Raw genomic sequence first — 17,120 nt, 5'->3', positions numbered from 1 at the left:
TTTTATACACATTTTCTTTTGTATTTTATCTAATTTGACTACGTTGTGACGTTCATGGAATTTATTTTCCGAAAGATGCGCCCTCCGTGCGAGAAAAGCTCTTGTGTCTTTTGGGAAGAAACGTTTAAGCCGTTGGTCCAAAGGGTTAAATGAGAGGAGAAGGGTAGTGATGAATGAGAATGGTAACCCTACGGGGATCGATTAAAACTTCCATTTTACTCCATATATAACATTATGCATGAATCACTGTGCTTGGCTCTTATTGCCTCTCTATTACGTCGATTTATTCAAGAGAGCCTCGATATACTTTTAATTTGAACTAATTATACATCGTTTCTTTTATAAATATATATCAATAACTGCATTTGTCTTGAGCCTCTTTAAACAATTATAAATCTCAGTTTATAACAAATTCCGAAACTCAATGAATAAGTATATAATTAATATAGTTGTGTCAGAGCTTTTTAAAGAAATCAGAACTGCCTATCAATTTTAGTAATTAATATTGAAATAAACAATAAAATATTAATTTTTTAATTAAAAGGTTCTATTTATATATTTAGTAACTTTATTTGTATGTTTTATAAAAATTATATTTACACACTAAGAAAAAAATGTTATAAATTTGACTAAACTCGTTATTTAGTTGTAGTGATTTGTTTAATGCAAATCTTAATATATTTAAATCAAATATACGTGAGTAATATCAAGAAATTCTGAATCTATTTAAATATAATATTTTTTGAATTAACAAATGTTAGCTTGACAGCCCGTGACCGCTGCATTTAGTTGAATCAAATAATATTTCTTTGAATCTATGATTTTTTTTTCTCAGTGCACATATAGCAATTTTAATTTGTAACATATCGTATAGCGAGCTTGGCTGTTATCACATCTGTAATCTTTTCTACTTTGCCATATTTTTGACGGGAAAGAAATAATTAATGGTCTATATATAAAGATATATACTTATCTTTATGAATTGAAGGGTCCCGAAGGGCACTGTTTCAGATTTGACAAAGGTCAATTCTTTAATTTGAAAGAGATTTCGGAGTGTTGAAGAATATATGTGATGGAATATACATTATTATTGAAATACAACGAGAGAAGAGAGAAGCTCGATAGAGCCGCCTGTACTCTTGGGAGTACACTCATATATTGGGAAGACCGACGAGATCGAGAGGATGGAGAGCGGATGAATAAAAAAGTTAATTGGCCGTGGTTCTCCTCTCGCAGGAGGATTATGATTTTTTTTTTATCTTCTTCGTGGCATTACGACATATTTCCGTACACTAATGCGGATTAAAAATATAGAACACAATGCAATGTGATAATCCGCGGCGCCGTAATCCCGCGTTCGTCACCAACTTTATAACGAAGTACAGTGGCTTTAGTTGTATTCGTCGAACTTTTTTTGACAATCTTAAACTTGTGCATTATCGTGTTGCTCTTGCCACAAGAAACAGCTTTGCAGTACACTCGCAAAATTAATTAAACAGTCGAAAGTTTTTGCAGTTTTCTTCCACTCTTTTCCCGTACTGCCGAGCAAATTCTAGCGATCTTTTTATCGTCTACCTATGGGCAAACATTGAAACTTTTGGTGAGACGCAACGTTCGCAAGTGCGGTATCTTCTCATAAATTTTAACGATTCGACAAACAAACATATTGCGATGTTTACGGGTTCGTTTTCATCGATAAGCTTTTTCAATTATATTTTATTTACAGACCAAATTTTACGTAATAAATTCTTGACATTTTTCCATGTTTATGAAAAGTTTTTGTAGTTTTCTTCCACCTCGTTCCCTCTCATTTTTATCGTCATATAAAGTGAACAATATTTCTTGTTATGTATTAACGTTTGTAGACTTATCACGACAAATTTATTCTCCACCTTAATTTATTCCTGCCTCTTGAATATGCAGAATGTTTGTCACCCGGAAAAACAAATACGGAAGAACAAAATACAGGTATATAGTCTAATTAGCAGCTGTCGGGCCGAAGTTCCATAAATTTCAAGCGGCTGATAATGTGCTGGAGCGCTAAATAATTATACGAGATAACCTGCTTTGGAAATGCGAAATTCAGAGATTACGGTGATTCAACGGCGAATGTTATCTTTCACGAGTCCCTACGCACGAGTCTAACACACACCTACTACGTACGCGTATATCGCACATCCTGTAACATCACGTACGTATCACCACGCACTCGTTCTTGCCAAGTGACGCCGTCGTGATAATGCACGCAAAGCCTGCCGCTGAAAACATTTTTCTGTCAAACAGTGTTTTAATCTAGACACATATATATACAATTACATATCGGAATGTGTACATATCAATAAAACGCGTAATTCTCTCACGTGACATTCGCTTATCGACGGTGTCCACGTTCGCGGAGCCGGACGCTGCGGCCGCGTTGCGCAGCTTTGAGAAAAAGCGAGCTCGTAGCATAAAATATGAAAATAGGAAAAGGGACGGAAGAAAAGGAGAGCGAACTTCATTCGAGGCGAACTCATGGTAATATTTTACGCGCCAAGTACAAGGCCGTTCTCCGTCCGGTGCACAGTGCACCCGGTGCACAGTGAACAAAGTGTATAGGGAACTAAATTGATCCTCTGCCGGCGGATATCAGGTCCATTGGGACCCATCGCTGTTGAATGCCAGCCGTCAAAGCGTCAATCGTCGTTTGTTTCGTCCCTTTCTCCCCACTTTAACTGCCTAAAATGCCGATCGGAGAGAGGAACTAGGGTAAACAGAACAAACGGCCAGATTCACGCTTTGACGGTTGACATTCGGCAGATTCGGCAGAGATTGGGTCCGAATGCACTTCATATCCGCTGGTTAAACAATATCTCTCTAGCTCTAGCATATCTCTCTCTAGCATCAAAACAAGCACTTTAGCGCCGGTGAATTAATTTAAATCCCACTGTTCTAATCTAATATTTATCTAGAACTTTATTCATTAGTTCCCCCTTATTTATTAACTCAAGTGATTGCCAATATTTGTTTACCTTCAATTCGTTTATCTAGTTCCAAATGTATTTGAATAACGGCATTCGTGTATCTTACCTTACAGCTAGACTGAAATTGAATATGGATCACTAAACTCTAACTTATTTGTATTGCGATATGCAAGCGCCAAGTTATCGTACTATTAGTCTAGTTGTTATCATGGAATGATATAGCATCTCCAAGAAACGGAATTAAGTGTTCCAAGAAATGACCCACATTCAATAACTAAATACTTAGAAAAACTGCTTGTAACAAATTCTTCGCAATTAGTTTGCCTGTTTTATTTTATTTTACATACGTACGCGTGGCATACGTTTAAAGAAAAATGTGCGAATTTGTCTTTCGGTAAATAAAAAAAGAACTCCCTTATCTAATACCAACTTACTCTCTTATCTCATCTTTTCTCCAATTAAGATTTTATTGACTTATAAAATGTGACAGAAAATCTGTCATTGCGTCAATATACGTCACGTATTTCGTGATGTAGAATGCCGTCGAAAGGGCAAATCGCTGTTTTCAATTGTTTTGACAGTTCTAAATTTGCATTTTCACTGCAGTTTTCAATATTTATTTCGATATTTTAGAGATACGCACTAAACGGAAATGAAAACACGCGTATCGAACGTTCGAAGTATTGTATCAAAGAGTTTACTTTTTTCATTCTCTTTTTTTTCTTTCTGTTCGACCTCGGGATACCAGGTAAATGATCGGAAGGTCTGATAAATAAGATTGAATGTGGAAAGACGCCATCGTGCCGTCTCACAGAATAGAGCTTCGGTAAGCAGGGCTCCAGGGAGATATATCGGGGCGCGCAGTGCTTCCTCCATGGCTTCGGAGAAATTTAGGACACTGGCTGGATATTGGCTACTAATCATCATTAATGCTTCCGCAAAGCTCTCCGAATATATTTGCTTAAAAGCTTTCGGGCGAAGCGAAGCCTACACGGATATCTCGTGTAAGACGTCACGTCAAAATAATGAGACATGCCACGTGCCGTATTTACATACGAAATCGACAACCTTGGCGTCTTATCTTTTACTATTTCTATTGTCATCGCTGTATATATCGCCGCGTGGACGCCTCAAATTAACAGTCTTGTTGCCACCCATTATCTGTTTTGAATGACGGGGAGGCGAGGGGGGAGATTTTGCAACGTAAAGAGAAAACGTAAGCGCAGGTAAACATGTTCAGGGGCGGAAACATAAATTTAACAACGTTGTACGCGCGGCGTTTCGCCGCGCGAATAATTACGTACTTAAATTTGCGAAGTACAATAAATACAAATATATATATAATAGCGGTGTGAAACACGAGCGCGCCTTAAGTGGTTGACGAACATTCGACCGGAACGTAACTGGAGCGTGAATATAACATAAACGACCCTTTACCAGAGAGTGCGAGTTGATATAAAGCTTAAATGGTAAGTATATGCCGCGGTAGAGCGCGGAGCTACTTCACGACTTTAATGATCGCGCGATGTAAGATGTCGCGAGTTTGGAAACAAATAGCAAACGAAGCGGCGAAAGAATTAAAAAGCACTCGGAAAGAAACGTATTTTCTCTGAGCTATTTTCGTTAATTCCGAGTAGCTTTTAGAATTGCAGCTGAAAATTCCACGTTTGTTAAATATCGCGCTGCGACAGGACAAAATAGACAGTCCGGCGGATCCGTTTATTTAATTATTCCTGCCTCTCTCTCTCTCTCTCTCTCTCTCTCTCTCTCTGTGTGTGTGTCTTTTTTTCTTTCTCTCTCTTTCTCTGCCTCTCGCTCGCTCGCTCGCTCGCGGAAATTACAGAAATCTCGACTCTTGGACAATAATTAAAGCTCCGGTGCATATCGATTCGTGCGAGCGCGGTGGCCGCATCGGGTAACTCCGTCTAGCTCGGATTATCTCTCTCCCTTTCCGTAATTAGCCGAGATGTATCCGCGCGGGCATAAACGATGAATTGTAAGCGAAAGGTCGAGAGTCGAGCGCAAGATAATCAGTACATGAATAATTAATGCGGAAAGGGAAAGGTGCGGCAAGGAGCATGCCGTTGATCGATATCCCTTAAGTGTATAACGCGGATACCGGCAGCTTGTTAACATTTCAGTACGTTTTCGTGCGAGCGTAAGAAATCACTGCCGCCGCTCGCGTTCGAGGGGCCACCCTTCCGAATATGCCAAGTGAAGGGTGAGACGCTCGGCAAATAAGGGACGCAGCTAAAGATCGAGCGGCGGGGCAAAGTGAGCTCCGAGAGAGCGACATATGTTTCTTTTAGAAAGATTTCTATGAATTTTTCATACGAATTCTATCTTGGGGGCACTTTTTATGATATTCATGGTGAAAAAATTCAATTCTGATCGATCTTTCCTAAAATTAGTTTTATGACAGATGAATAATTGAAAGAAAGTTAAGAGCGGCAAATTTAAAATAAAATTTATTTAAAAATATGGATTTTATAATAACATATGCTGCTATTAATAAAATATGTATTTAAGTAATAACATATGATATTTTTTCCTCGTATTTTTTTGTGCGTGTCCTTTGGCTCAAATAACACAGATTGACTCGTAACAACCGTAGTATTTCAATTGCGTATTAATTAGAGAAAATTTAGGATGTATAAAAAAATGTTGCTATAAAATAACTTATAAAATTACGTACTCAGGCTCGTAACTGTGCCTACTGTGTACCGGCTTGTTATCTATTATTGATTTCCGAATAATATTGATTTTTACCGCTTGGCTGATTTTGTCGTTTGATTTCTTATCGACATTGAGTATAATATAGTAACGTTCAATTAATATATTGACTGCTAACACAAAATTTTAATCACAAGTTGTTCAATTCATCTTTTAATGAAAAATCTCAATTGAGAATCGTTATCTTGGGAAACGTTAACGAGTTCGCGAAACATAGCGGAAAATATGCGACAATATAATCTATTTGTCGGAATCAATTTAAAATGGGAACGAAATATTCGTCCTGGATTTAATTTGTAAAGCACGACATATTTTGGAACGGCAACGAATTGGCTTGGTTTTTCGCAGTTTTGTTTCTGCGTCGTGCTTTTGCGTACGTAAATTCGTAGGTCGTTTCCCGTCCTTTGAAACGCGATCGTTCGCTGTTAATAATTAGCTTCAACAATTAATTAATAATTAGCTAGTTAATAATTGTCGACCCGCGCAATTAATCACCCGCGAATTAATTAACTTTTATTAACAATTTGTAGGCATATCAAGATGATTAATTGTGGCAACTTCGCGCATTTGAAGCGTGAATCAAAGCGATATAAAATGGAAATCATAAGTTATTACTTTATTTTTTCGCGCGATATTTAGGACAGTTATTTTTTTTAACGGTTTGAATTCAAATATATACGTATTTCGTGTTTTGAACACTTCGAATTTTTCGTTGAAATTAAACGCATTTTTACCATCACTTTTAGTTTGTGAGCGCGGAGCAATCATATATAATACTATTACCCGTCGACTGATCCGGCGATTAAAGTACATAACGGGAAATTTCCATGTATTTATCGAACATTTATTAATAATACATATAATGACTTAAACGAAAGTTTTAAACTATTTTTTTTTAATAAACACTGTTTTATTAGAGATATTTTGCTTTTTCGCTTATACCTAAAAGCAACACAAGTGACAATATTTCACGAACGACTACCGAAATCGCATCTTATTGCACATTATTGAAAAAATTGTCATAAAATAGGTATCTTATAAAAGTTATAAAATAGATATATTATGCCATTAAAAAATGAAATTGTTATTTAAAAAATAATTTAATTTTTGTTGAAACTGTTACATAGTTCTTTGATAATAAAATAACTTCTATTCGAAACATTTTTCTTCTTTATTATTTAAGAAATATAACTGAATGTACATATTTAAATCAAACACACTATATTTCGCAGGATTTATGCTTTCGAAATGCATATTGAACATGTAACAATAACTGTAAATAAAGCACTGACATTTTCGAAATGTCAGTGTGTGAAGTTTTTATTCAATTTTTTTCCCTTCGAGGTGTTTAAACCTTGCAAACAACGAAGATCCAGAGACAAGAAATATTTCTTGTATTTCATTGATATAAAATAGAAAAAATATGAAGGTATATCAAATACAATCTGTGATAAATCTATGATCGTTATTATTGAAATATCAATATTTGCTTTATCTTCTTTTCTCCATAAGGAAAAGACTTATGGTTGCTTCTTTATACGGAAAAGAGAAAAAAAAACAGAAAAACGTTTCTATATGAGCTTTATTTTACGGAATATATCTGGATTGATGATCGATCTATTAATCATATGAATCGCGATGTATGCTATGAGCCGACACGATTATACTTGTACACTTACTCATTATTCAAGAGGGTGAATTCGAGCAAATGTTAACTTCGCTAAACAATAATTATTATTGTTCAAACTTTAGCCTTTGAACGATTAATTATTGTATGAAGTGTAAGCGTAAGCTTTTGCAAATATGTATGGGTTGATAATCAAAGTTCTCTCTTACACCCTCATCGGTTATTGATATTCACTGTTAAATTTGGAGACAATGTTATATTAATAAAATAATAATTGACGACGCAACATCTTTCATGCAGATTCTATAACATTTATCTTTCGAAAATTAATGGTAGCTTGATATTTTCGAACAAACTTTGATTTTGAATATGTGAAAATTAATCTATATGAAACTTCATTTAATATATTTATTTTGTGTTGAATATTTTCAATTTTATTTTAAGATTATGATTTGTAACAAAAAGAGATGCCCTATACTGGAAGGGTCGCTTTAGCTTTATTACAAAGTTTCGTAAACTTGAACTTTATCAATGACAAAGTATCTACTAAGTCCATTCTAATCCCGCTGTAAAGACGAGTACCTGCGGTAAATTCGAAATGCTTCGGAAACATTATCGGGTTTTATGACCGTTCTATCGAAACTTTAGATATACGGGCAAAACGCGAAGGAGCACTTCGTGGATCATTAGGATCATGGGGATCAATGGGGAGCGTAACCGAGCGCAAATATCCCAGCGGCGGTTTTCCACACACAAACATCTTAAGGCGACCGACCGACGGATGGAAAGTTACAAACACTTGCGGGGATTTACGGTTGGAAACCTTGCGAGGAGAGTCTATCTCACTCTCTTATCTAGCTTCCATTGTCAAAGAAGTTGCTGCGAAAGCAAGAAAGTGAGCGTTAGCAATGGCGACGAAGCTTTACGGAAAGTCGTTAATGAATTTGCCAATTTGAGATGTGTGCCGCTGGTATTATCTGTAAAATATTAAGCGCCTCTCATTTCTTATTATTCAACAAATAAAACTCAAGCTGTAATCGTGTGCGAAATCTCGCGTACAGACTATTGTTCCGGTCAACGATTTATAGGAAATCCTTGGTCTATTGTCAAGTTCATAAAACGATAACTTATTCACTGTGATTAGAAACACCGAACGTTACCTCGCATTATCTCCAACGATAAGTTTCCCCCAGCTTGCATATTCCTTCGTTCCATAATCCACCTTCGGATACTTCCACGAAGGTTACTCCCGCGAAGTACTCAGCGTCTCTCGATTTCGTGAAATTGAGGACCTCACCTTACAGCATCCCGCTTTTAACATCCCGATCGGCTTACGTTTCAAGTAAAGTTTCAACCTTCGCAAAAACTCGAGGGAGCACTAAGTCCTCGCGCGCTCTCGAGCGCGCAGTGTGTCCGCGAAATTGTATTATCGCGCGGAAGCACGAGGAAAGCAAATGGATCTGTCCCGGGAGACGAGCCGGGAGGAATACACCTCTCTCGAAATAAATCACTGTAATTTATCGTGCGGCGCCTAAACGTCGCGATCGTTTAAGGCCGCGCGAATATATTTACGATTGTACATCGTCGCCGATCTGTGACTCATGGCCGATTCGTTTTTATTCACGCCTAGTGAAGGGTCTCTTGAACCGTCACCGACCAATGTCTTCTTTCTGTCGACAGACATCACGCGCCGTCACTTTTATTACTTGCCGATCCATGGAAGCCTTATAGTGAGAATTCTATAATTAATTCGTTGTACAGAGAACATAGGTGTAGCAAGGCAAGTTCATCTAGCTCTAATCCAATTTGCTAAACGCGTTACAGCGCGGCAACACAGGGATGAGATAGGATGAGAAGCGTCAGCTCTCATAATAAAGTCAATGCTTTATTCTGAATCTCAATAGCGTTACGCCGCTGTGACGGTTGCTGGTGCAAGGGTGCCGAACAATCAGGGGAAAAATACACCTCATGATTACATCGCGTCGCGGCGGTATGTTGAGTACGCCAGACAATGGTCGGGCAACAGTTGAATAGGGATAGAATCCAGGTCTGCCGGGATCTCTCGGGATGCGACGCTAATCACATCCAATTACTGCTGCCGTCTCAGCACCGAAAGAGCTCGTTGCCGAGGCTTGGTTGTGGAAATCGTCCCACACGTGGCGTCGTAAAAGCATTGCGCGGGAACCCCGGCAATATATTCGGGCTGTAGTAAGTACGCGAGATTCCCCGCCGACGACGCCGACGTTTCTGATACGTTGTAACCTCGGGGAACCTAGCTCTCCGTAAAATCGAGCTTTAGAAATGCTTATTTCTAAAGCGGATCCTGCCTCCCCCGCGGCCTCGCGTTTAAGAGCCGAGTGATATTATCCCCCGCGCACTTCCGATCGACGACGACGAGTTCGAATCGGACGCAAGGGGGGGGGGGGAATGGGGAGAAGGGACGGCGAAAGGGAACTCAGCGAATCAGGGATCGCGTGTACGTTTACGTTTCGGGTCATCGCATCGAACTGAACGCCGACGACCGAAGCTACGTCACTTCCCTCGGTGCTTGTTCCATATGGCCGCTGGTAATCGATCATCGTCCAGGGAAATTCGTCGGTTAATCGAGCGAAAAATTCCATCTCTGTCCCGTGCTCTTTCCTTCTCTCTATCTGTCCCTCTCCTCTCTCTTTTTTCTCCTTTCGCCCTACAGATCTTCGTACAGATAAATCAGTTCACGTCTACGAGATTTGTGACTTGTCGCCTCCAATTTCGTGACCTGTCCAATTTAATCGAGGCAAGCATTTGACATGAATTGAATCGGGATCATCGGGATTAATGGCCGCGCGCCATTTTCGGTGCTGTGTGAGCTGAAATTTAATGAGGAACATCGACATTCTTTAATAGGCTTTCTCAGTGGGGGAGTATTGATAGAGTATCCTACGTACCGCAAGCATCCCCGAACGTGAGGCGCCTCGATAATAGAAGAGGGAGGATTCGAAATCGGGGGGAGGGGGAGGTGTGTGTAGGAGTATCCAAAAATACATCGAGCCGATAACGCAATAACGTGGTCGTTGTCCTCTCCCTCTCTTCAGGGTCTCGAACGGGAAAGAAGAATAAAATTGGCTCCTGGAAAAATAGATAAATGTTTCGATATACTTAAACCTTTGTTTTTCTTTTTCGGTTAATCTCGTTTATTGATGGTAATATATATATTTTTTCTGGCTCATTCCTTTTTATTAATTTGCCTTCTGGCTGTTTATATCTTTGGCAATCTCTCTTCTCGTTCTTTTATTTTCACACACTTCAAGTAATTTAATGAATTCGTGTACGGGCGGCTCTCGTTGCTGAATAGAAGAAGAAAAAAGAAGTTAATTAATTCTACCTTTTAATTATGTTTATTCGGGTGATTCCGTTTTTTGTTTGCTCTGTCGGTTTTCATTTGTTCTGCAGAGGATTTCCTTTTTTTTTTTGCAACGCTATAAATCTCTCGCTCGCGTTCTCTGCCCTTTCTTTTGAGCGAAGTATCGAGATGGACGAATATACCGGGAGAGACATGGCCGACCTTCAACCCTCGCGCGTGGTAACGACGACACTTCACCGTGATTTTTTTTTACGACGGCGATATAATAGTTTCCGTGACAGCGGCGGATTTTGACTTTACTTCAGTCCTACAGACCTTTTCCTAATGCCGAGCATCAAATGACCCATTTTCACTCTTCTTTTATATATCGTTCAAGCCCACCGTGAAATCCCGGATACGGGACTTTCGTTAAAAACCGACACCGACAGTGTCTCCTTCTGACCGAGGTTAGTCGTGTAGAATGTGTAGATAATGAAGGGGTAAAACAATAGACCATTGTCGGACCATTGTAAATTATAGAAGGAAGAGGAGAGAAGCCAACTGGTGTTCTCGCGCGATCGTCGTCGCGTCGATTTCCAACTTTTATAGATCCGACCTTCGGGGAAACGGCGACCTACGGGGATGATTGTTGCCGCGCCGGGTAGACGGCCGCAGAAATTACACGACTCATTTTCTCGACTCTTCGTTTTTCGTGTCGTCGAGTTGCGCCGACGATTCGGCATACAGCTTTCGCTGCGTGCTCTCTCTCTCTCTCTCTCTATTTAGTTTCTAGTCATTTATTGTATTGTATGTTATGGCTTTTTCGCTCAAGAGGATTTATCTTGGAGCGCATAATAAATAGCGATATCTATCTATCTATCTCTCTCGAAATCCGACGAATTATTCGAGACGCGCGATTATTCCCTTCGCGCACGGAAATATCTCAGATCGCTACATTGTGCGATGTTTACGTCACGTTGCGTCTAAGTAGAATCAGCAATCGACTGTCTTAAAATAGAAATGCAAGACGCATAAGTTTGTATACACGCAGAAAAAGAGAATATTCTTGATTTGAAAATATCTTTAGTTTCAACGTGGCAATCCTGAAATGAGATTATATTGCGTTAAACTTGCTTGAAGAAAACTTGCTTGAATGAAGTCGTTATATAGTTCAACCAAGAAAAAGATGTTGAAATAAAAAGTTGAAATTCTTCTAAAGCCATCTTTAGATCGTCAAATGATAAATGGCGTCAATTTTTATTTGGCAAATTTTCAAGTTTAGACGTTAAATATTTTGTTGATTAGGAATCTGAGTATTAAATGTACTCGAAAAAAATAAGCCTAAAGATCCGAGAATTAAAATTACTCGAAAAAACAGTTTCTGTTGATATCTCGACAAATACAGTTTGCCTCAATTTCACCCGCGCGGCGCGGCGTTCTGCGTAATCGAAAGAATGACATTGCGACGTGTTGTTGTAAATTGTGTAAACAATTCCAATTTATGAAAACAATGGAATTCTGAACCGTCAATCTCGAGCTTTCCGGACCCATAAACTCCGGGATTTTCAACTTCGAGCTCTCGAGTCGCAATCCGGCACGAGAGCGCTTATCGAATTCTTGATTGCCTTGCTTGCGAATATTGGAGCGTTGCTGCGATAGTCGCGTTCCATTTGCGTCCCTTCGCATCGTCGCACGTACAGCTCGTTAGACGGGGCAGCAAGACATGAACAGCGGTCCACACCTGTAGCGTGTCCGACCGTGGTATCGGCCACGTTATTAAAGCGGCGCACGTACGAAACGTTCCCGATGTAAACGTCTCTGTCCTCATCCTCGTTGTCGAGTTTGTTTTTCGTATAATACGTAAATCGGAGAGGTTATTCGAGATATCCTCGGCCTGCATCTTCGGCATCGCGCGGACTGGATCTATTTGAACGATTTGTTGTGGAAGTTTTTCTCCGAGATTTACTCGCCACTGAAAGGAAAATTCAGATAGAAAAGTGGAACGTCTCCAGCATTGGTATTTCTGCTGGATATCATCGTTGCTCCAAGATAAACGCTCGGGGAGATGGCCGCATAAATAACCGGAAATTTATATCGCACAGCTTTATGCGTCAGTCGAAAAGCTGACGAATTTACGCAGGCGGGATCGCAAGTTCTTCCGATAATGTTTATCGTGCTTCTCCCCCGCAGCAAATTTATCGATTCGCCAATTTGTTTCAATGGGATTAGCGCCGCAGTTGCGGCGAGCGGGAGGTAAATATCTATCCGTTTAAGCTCCGTCTCCGCTGTGTAATCTGTATTAATCTATGTTAATCGCAGTTGATTGCGTTCCAATGCAGCGCTCAACTGAAAATATATATCACGTTTTAAATAATAATATGTTAATTATTAAAAGACCCTCGATAAGCGCGCTACAGGATTTAAAACGATCCGCCCGCGCGTTTCAAGTGGCTCTTTCGACCTACACGCACACAGAAAAAAAGAATGTTCTTCATTTGAAAATATCTTTAGTTCCGACGTGGAAATGTTGAAATGAGATTATATTGCGTATTACGAAGAAAACTTGCTTGAAGTCGTTTTATATAGTTTGATCAAGAAAAAAAAGTTGAAATTTTAAGAAGATTTTAGATTGTTGCGTATATAAGTTAGTATATAAGTTTTAATTTGATCTTTTTTCTGTGTATAGCGAAGTACATCTTGGATGTTTGAACAAAATTTCACTCGAATTTTAAATTATTTTATTTTTATGTTATAATGTATTATCCAAATTGTTAAGGAACACAAAATGGAAGGCTTAGAGCCTCCGCACAAGACTTTCATACGTCAATACGTTTCTTGTGCGTTGATCTACGTTACGTTACCATACGGAGTCTTGTATACGGAGGCTCTTAGAGATTGATAGGTACAGAAGAAGTCGATGGACGAAAACAAGTCTCTTATGCAAACATATTTTATTTTTTTTTTAAGTTTCTTAACGTTTTGGATATAATGTTAATCATTCAGGATTACGAAAGCGGGATTATTGTGTTGAAATTAAAGTTTTAAGATACGTCCACATGTTTTGTAAACAAAAAAGGGCAAAATTAAATTTCTTTGGGATCTAAGAGACTTCGTATGTCTTGTTGAAAGTCATTAAAACTTAAGACTATAAGACTTGAAAAATTGAAGGCGAAAATGTAAAGTTAGAAATGAAGAGATATATGCATTTGTGGAACTTTTGGGGCCAGTAAGGGAATATGGCAGGGAATATCGTCCACTTACCTAATACCATTCCGCCATTCCGACTGCATCTGCATGCTGCGCATCTGGGAAATGTACCTATCCTGCTGCACTTGTCCGTTTTAGTAGTCCAGCATGCCATAAAGCATGTCACTCCATTTTAGTGCGCGAAATGTTATTTCAGTTTTATCGAATTTCGAGCGATTTAAAACGTGACTCGTCGCTTTCGTTGCTCCTTTTACATGATTGATTTAATTGTACTTTTCCAAATCGATGCGCTTGCCGTTAACCATAAATTTCTGACGTCATATCGCCGCGTGACTCGTCCTTTATCGGGCGTTCCGTAAACACTCGAGTTTTCTTCCGCGCGGAGCGTCTGGGACTTTTATTCCCGCAATTCGCCAAGAACTTTTATTCGGATAACGGCTCAGCTCGGTTTACCGCGTTATTTGTTACCTAGAGGCGCGCGATATATCGAAGCGTTGCACGAAAGAGAAATAAAATTTCATTAACGGCGACGGCCGCGTGCGATATTAGCTTCGTCCCGTTAGCCCTGTTTTCATTAGTTAACCCGCCGAGTCGCTTACGCGCCACGCCGAGAGAATAATTCGCAAGACGTGTACGTTTATTAGGCTCATTACGTTGGGCTTTTCCTGCAGGACTTAGCGCGTGGGGCAGAGTAATCGTCGAGTGTCCCACGCGCGTCGTAATTTATTTTTAGTTGTACTCGACTCGTACGACATCAATACGAGCAGAAGCGCTTCGAAGAATCGAATTATACACGCTAGAAATAATTTACGATAAATCTTAACAAAAGAAAATGCGTATTTATATATTTAATAAAAATTATGCGTTGAATTTGAAATTAAATTATATTTATGCGTGAGAAATTATAATTTATATGTATGAAAATGTTATTGAAGATTTGTCGATATCTTTCTCCATATTTTGGATCGCGTGGTATTGAACATGCTATCGCGGTCAAGAATGTTTTCCAATTTCCTGGGATCGTTTGAATTTTTCGACGACAATCGGCGGAAACTCCTCCTGCAGGAAGAGCATTTGAGTGAAACGATTCTCCATGATAGCAATCTCGGGATTCCTCTGTCGGCTTACTTTTCCCGGCGAACATTCTTCAAGATCAGGCGTACGGGAAGATCTTCTATTGCGAAACCTTTACGGGGTGTTTCTTATTCATGAGCAATTACCCAGTTAATCTTCGGCCATTTTTTAAATCTAATTTTTGATATTAGCGTGCCCTCTTTTCCCGTGGCTTCTTCATCTCGTCAAACAAAAGTTTCGACTTGAGATTTTAAGAAAGCTTATTACCTACTTAGGACTAAATAAATGAAGAGAAGAATTTTAGTATCTCCGCCGGTGATACTCGAAACACTCTGCAACTTATTTTGTGTGAGATTCTGAAAATTTCGCGCGTAGGAACTTATACTGACGCCTCGTCGTCGGACAAAATAAGATTGCCTATTTGCCGGTTTGTCTAAAAATCCATGTATGAAAATAAGCTGCGGGGGAACTCGGCGCAGAACTCATATAAATATGATAAAAACCCGCTATTTTTTTCCCCGAAGCATTGTCCCCGCGGACCAGCGCGCGTTAACCGCGCTGGCTAGCTTATGACTTGGAAGAGGGTTGGGCGTCTGGATAACGCACGCGGCCGATGAAAAGCCGCTTTCTGTATACGCGCCTCGCTATAAACGGCCGGGCATTTTTATGCGCTCGCGAGTATGCTGGAACGGGAATTTATGGAACGAGGTCATTGTTACTGCGTCGCGTCACGACGCGTCATCGTCATGCCGAATAGATGGCTGAACAGATTAAGCGACGTCCTGGGGCGATAAGTCCCGCGGAAATAAAACGGAGGATACATCCCATTCGCCAGGAATCTGCGGATTGTCCCGAATGGATTTCTGGCTGTTGTCTTTCTTAAAGCATATACGGCAACGTTAACAAGTACGTACGAAAGGCAAACACAATCATTTATTTCATTAAGATAATGGCTCCAATCTCGCGTTGTTTAATTTCCTTTTCACGATTTCGGCGCCTTTCGGGAGGAAGAAGGAGCCTTAATTTGCTTCACTCAAGATAGAAGCCATAAAATCGGTTTTTGGGCGGATATCCTACGTACATAAGCCGCGCTATGAGCACTCCTGCAATACTGAAACGTGTCGAGATGGAATCCCGTTAAAACCGGAATAGTCCGATAACTGAATGTAAACTGAATCCCTATAAGTACTTAACTCTCAACCGCCATCGTGGACTCTCTAAGAGAGCCCATTGATTCCTTACTGCCAACGTCTTTGACCGAGTCGAAGATTGGATAATTAAATCTGAAATCTCCGAGTTGTAAGGCAAATTAAGTAAAGAGCGTTTGCAAGAGCAATTATACAGATTTTAGAAGTTGAGAGAATCAGCGTCAATTTCAAACGCGATTTATTTCTAAATTAAATAATATTTGTAATAAAAAGCTAATAAGAGTAGAACTTTGACGTAGGAATATATGTGTGTAATGTGGAAGCGCGTGCTGATAATTTTAAAAACATTATAATTTAAATATATCTTTGTGAAATATTTGTTATTACTTATTTATTCTTTTTTTTCGAGCAATTTTAGAATTTTTACTTCTGATTGTCCTCATCTATTGTAACTAAACGTGTAGAAACGTAAAAATCATTATTTCAATATTGAAAGAATTAAAGCAAAATCATTCCAAGTGGCAATAATCGATACATCTGCTTGACTCTTCCAAGTGCAATTAAGCAGAGATGAAGGACACAGGGACTCGCGCTCCGCGTATCCGCGAGCATCGCCTCAGGACGGGAGGATCATTGCTTTCTGCCACGCGCCCTTCAGAACTCGAACTCCTCGTTTCGCTCCTCGTTTTATCCCAGAGCAGAAATCCCGTCCGCCTCCTATTGTTTCACGCGTGAGGACAGGGTTCATCGATCCTCCGACAAAAGGGAACGTGAACGAGCGAATGGATGGAGCGAGTAGGTATTTTCGCCTTTCACCAACGGGAAAAATGTTCCCGACCATTTCAAGTACTCATTCTCCTCTTTCCCCCTTTCTACACATCTCTTTTTTCCTCTCCGTAATCTCTGGCTACTATTCCTTTTTGCTTCCTCATAGAGGAAGCTTTGTGATGGTGAAAAAATTTTTTTTCGAGATTTTGATGGAAATAGGTTTAGAATGTTCTAAAATGTCGAAAAATCGTATTAGTAAAAAATGTCCGGAAGTATGT

This window comes from Temnothorax curvispinosus, unplaced genomic scaffold (genome assembly GCF_003070985.1).
Source record: "Temnothorax curvispinosus isolate PA1 unplaced genomic scaffold, ASM307098v1 QBEX01001787.1, whole genome shotgun sequence".
Taxonomy (NCBI): Eukaryota; Metazoa; Arthropoda; class Insecta; order Hymenoptera; family Formicidae; genus Temnothorax; species Temnothorax curvispinosus.
Note: the sequence above shows the minus strand (reverse complement) of the source record.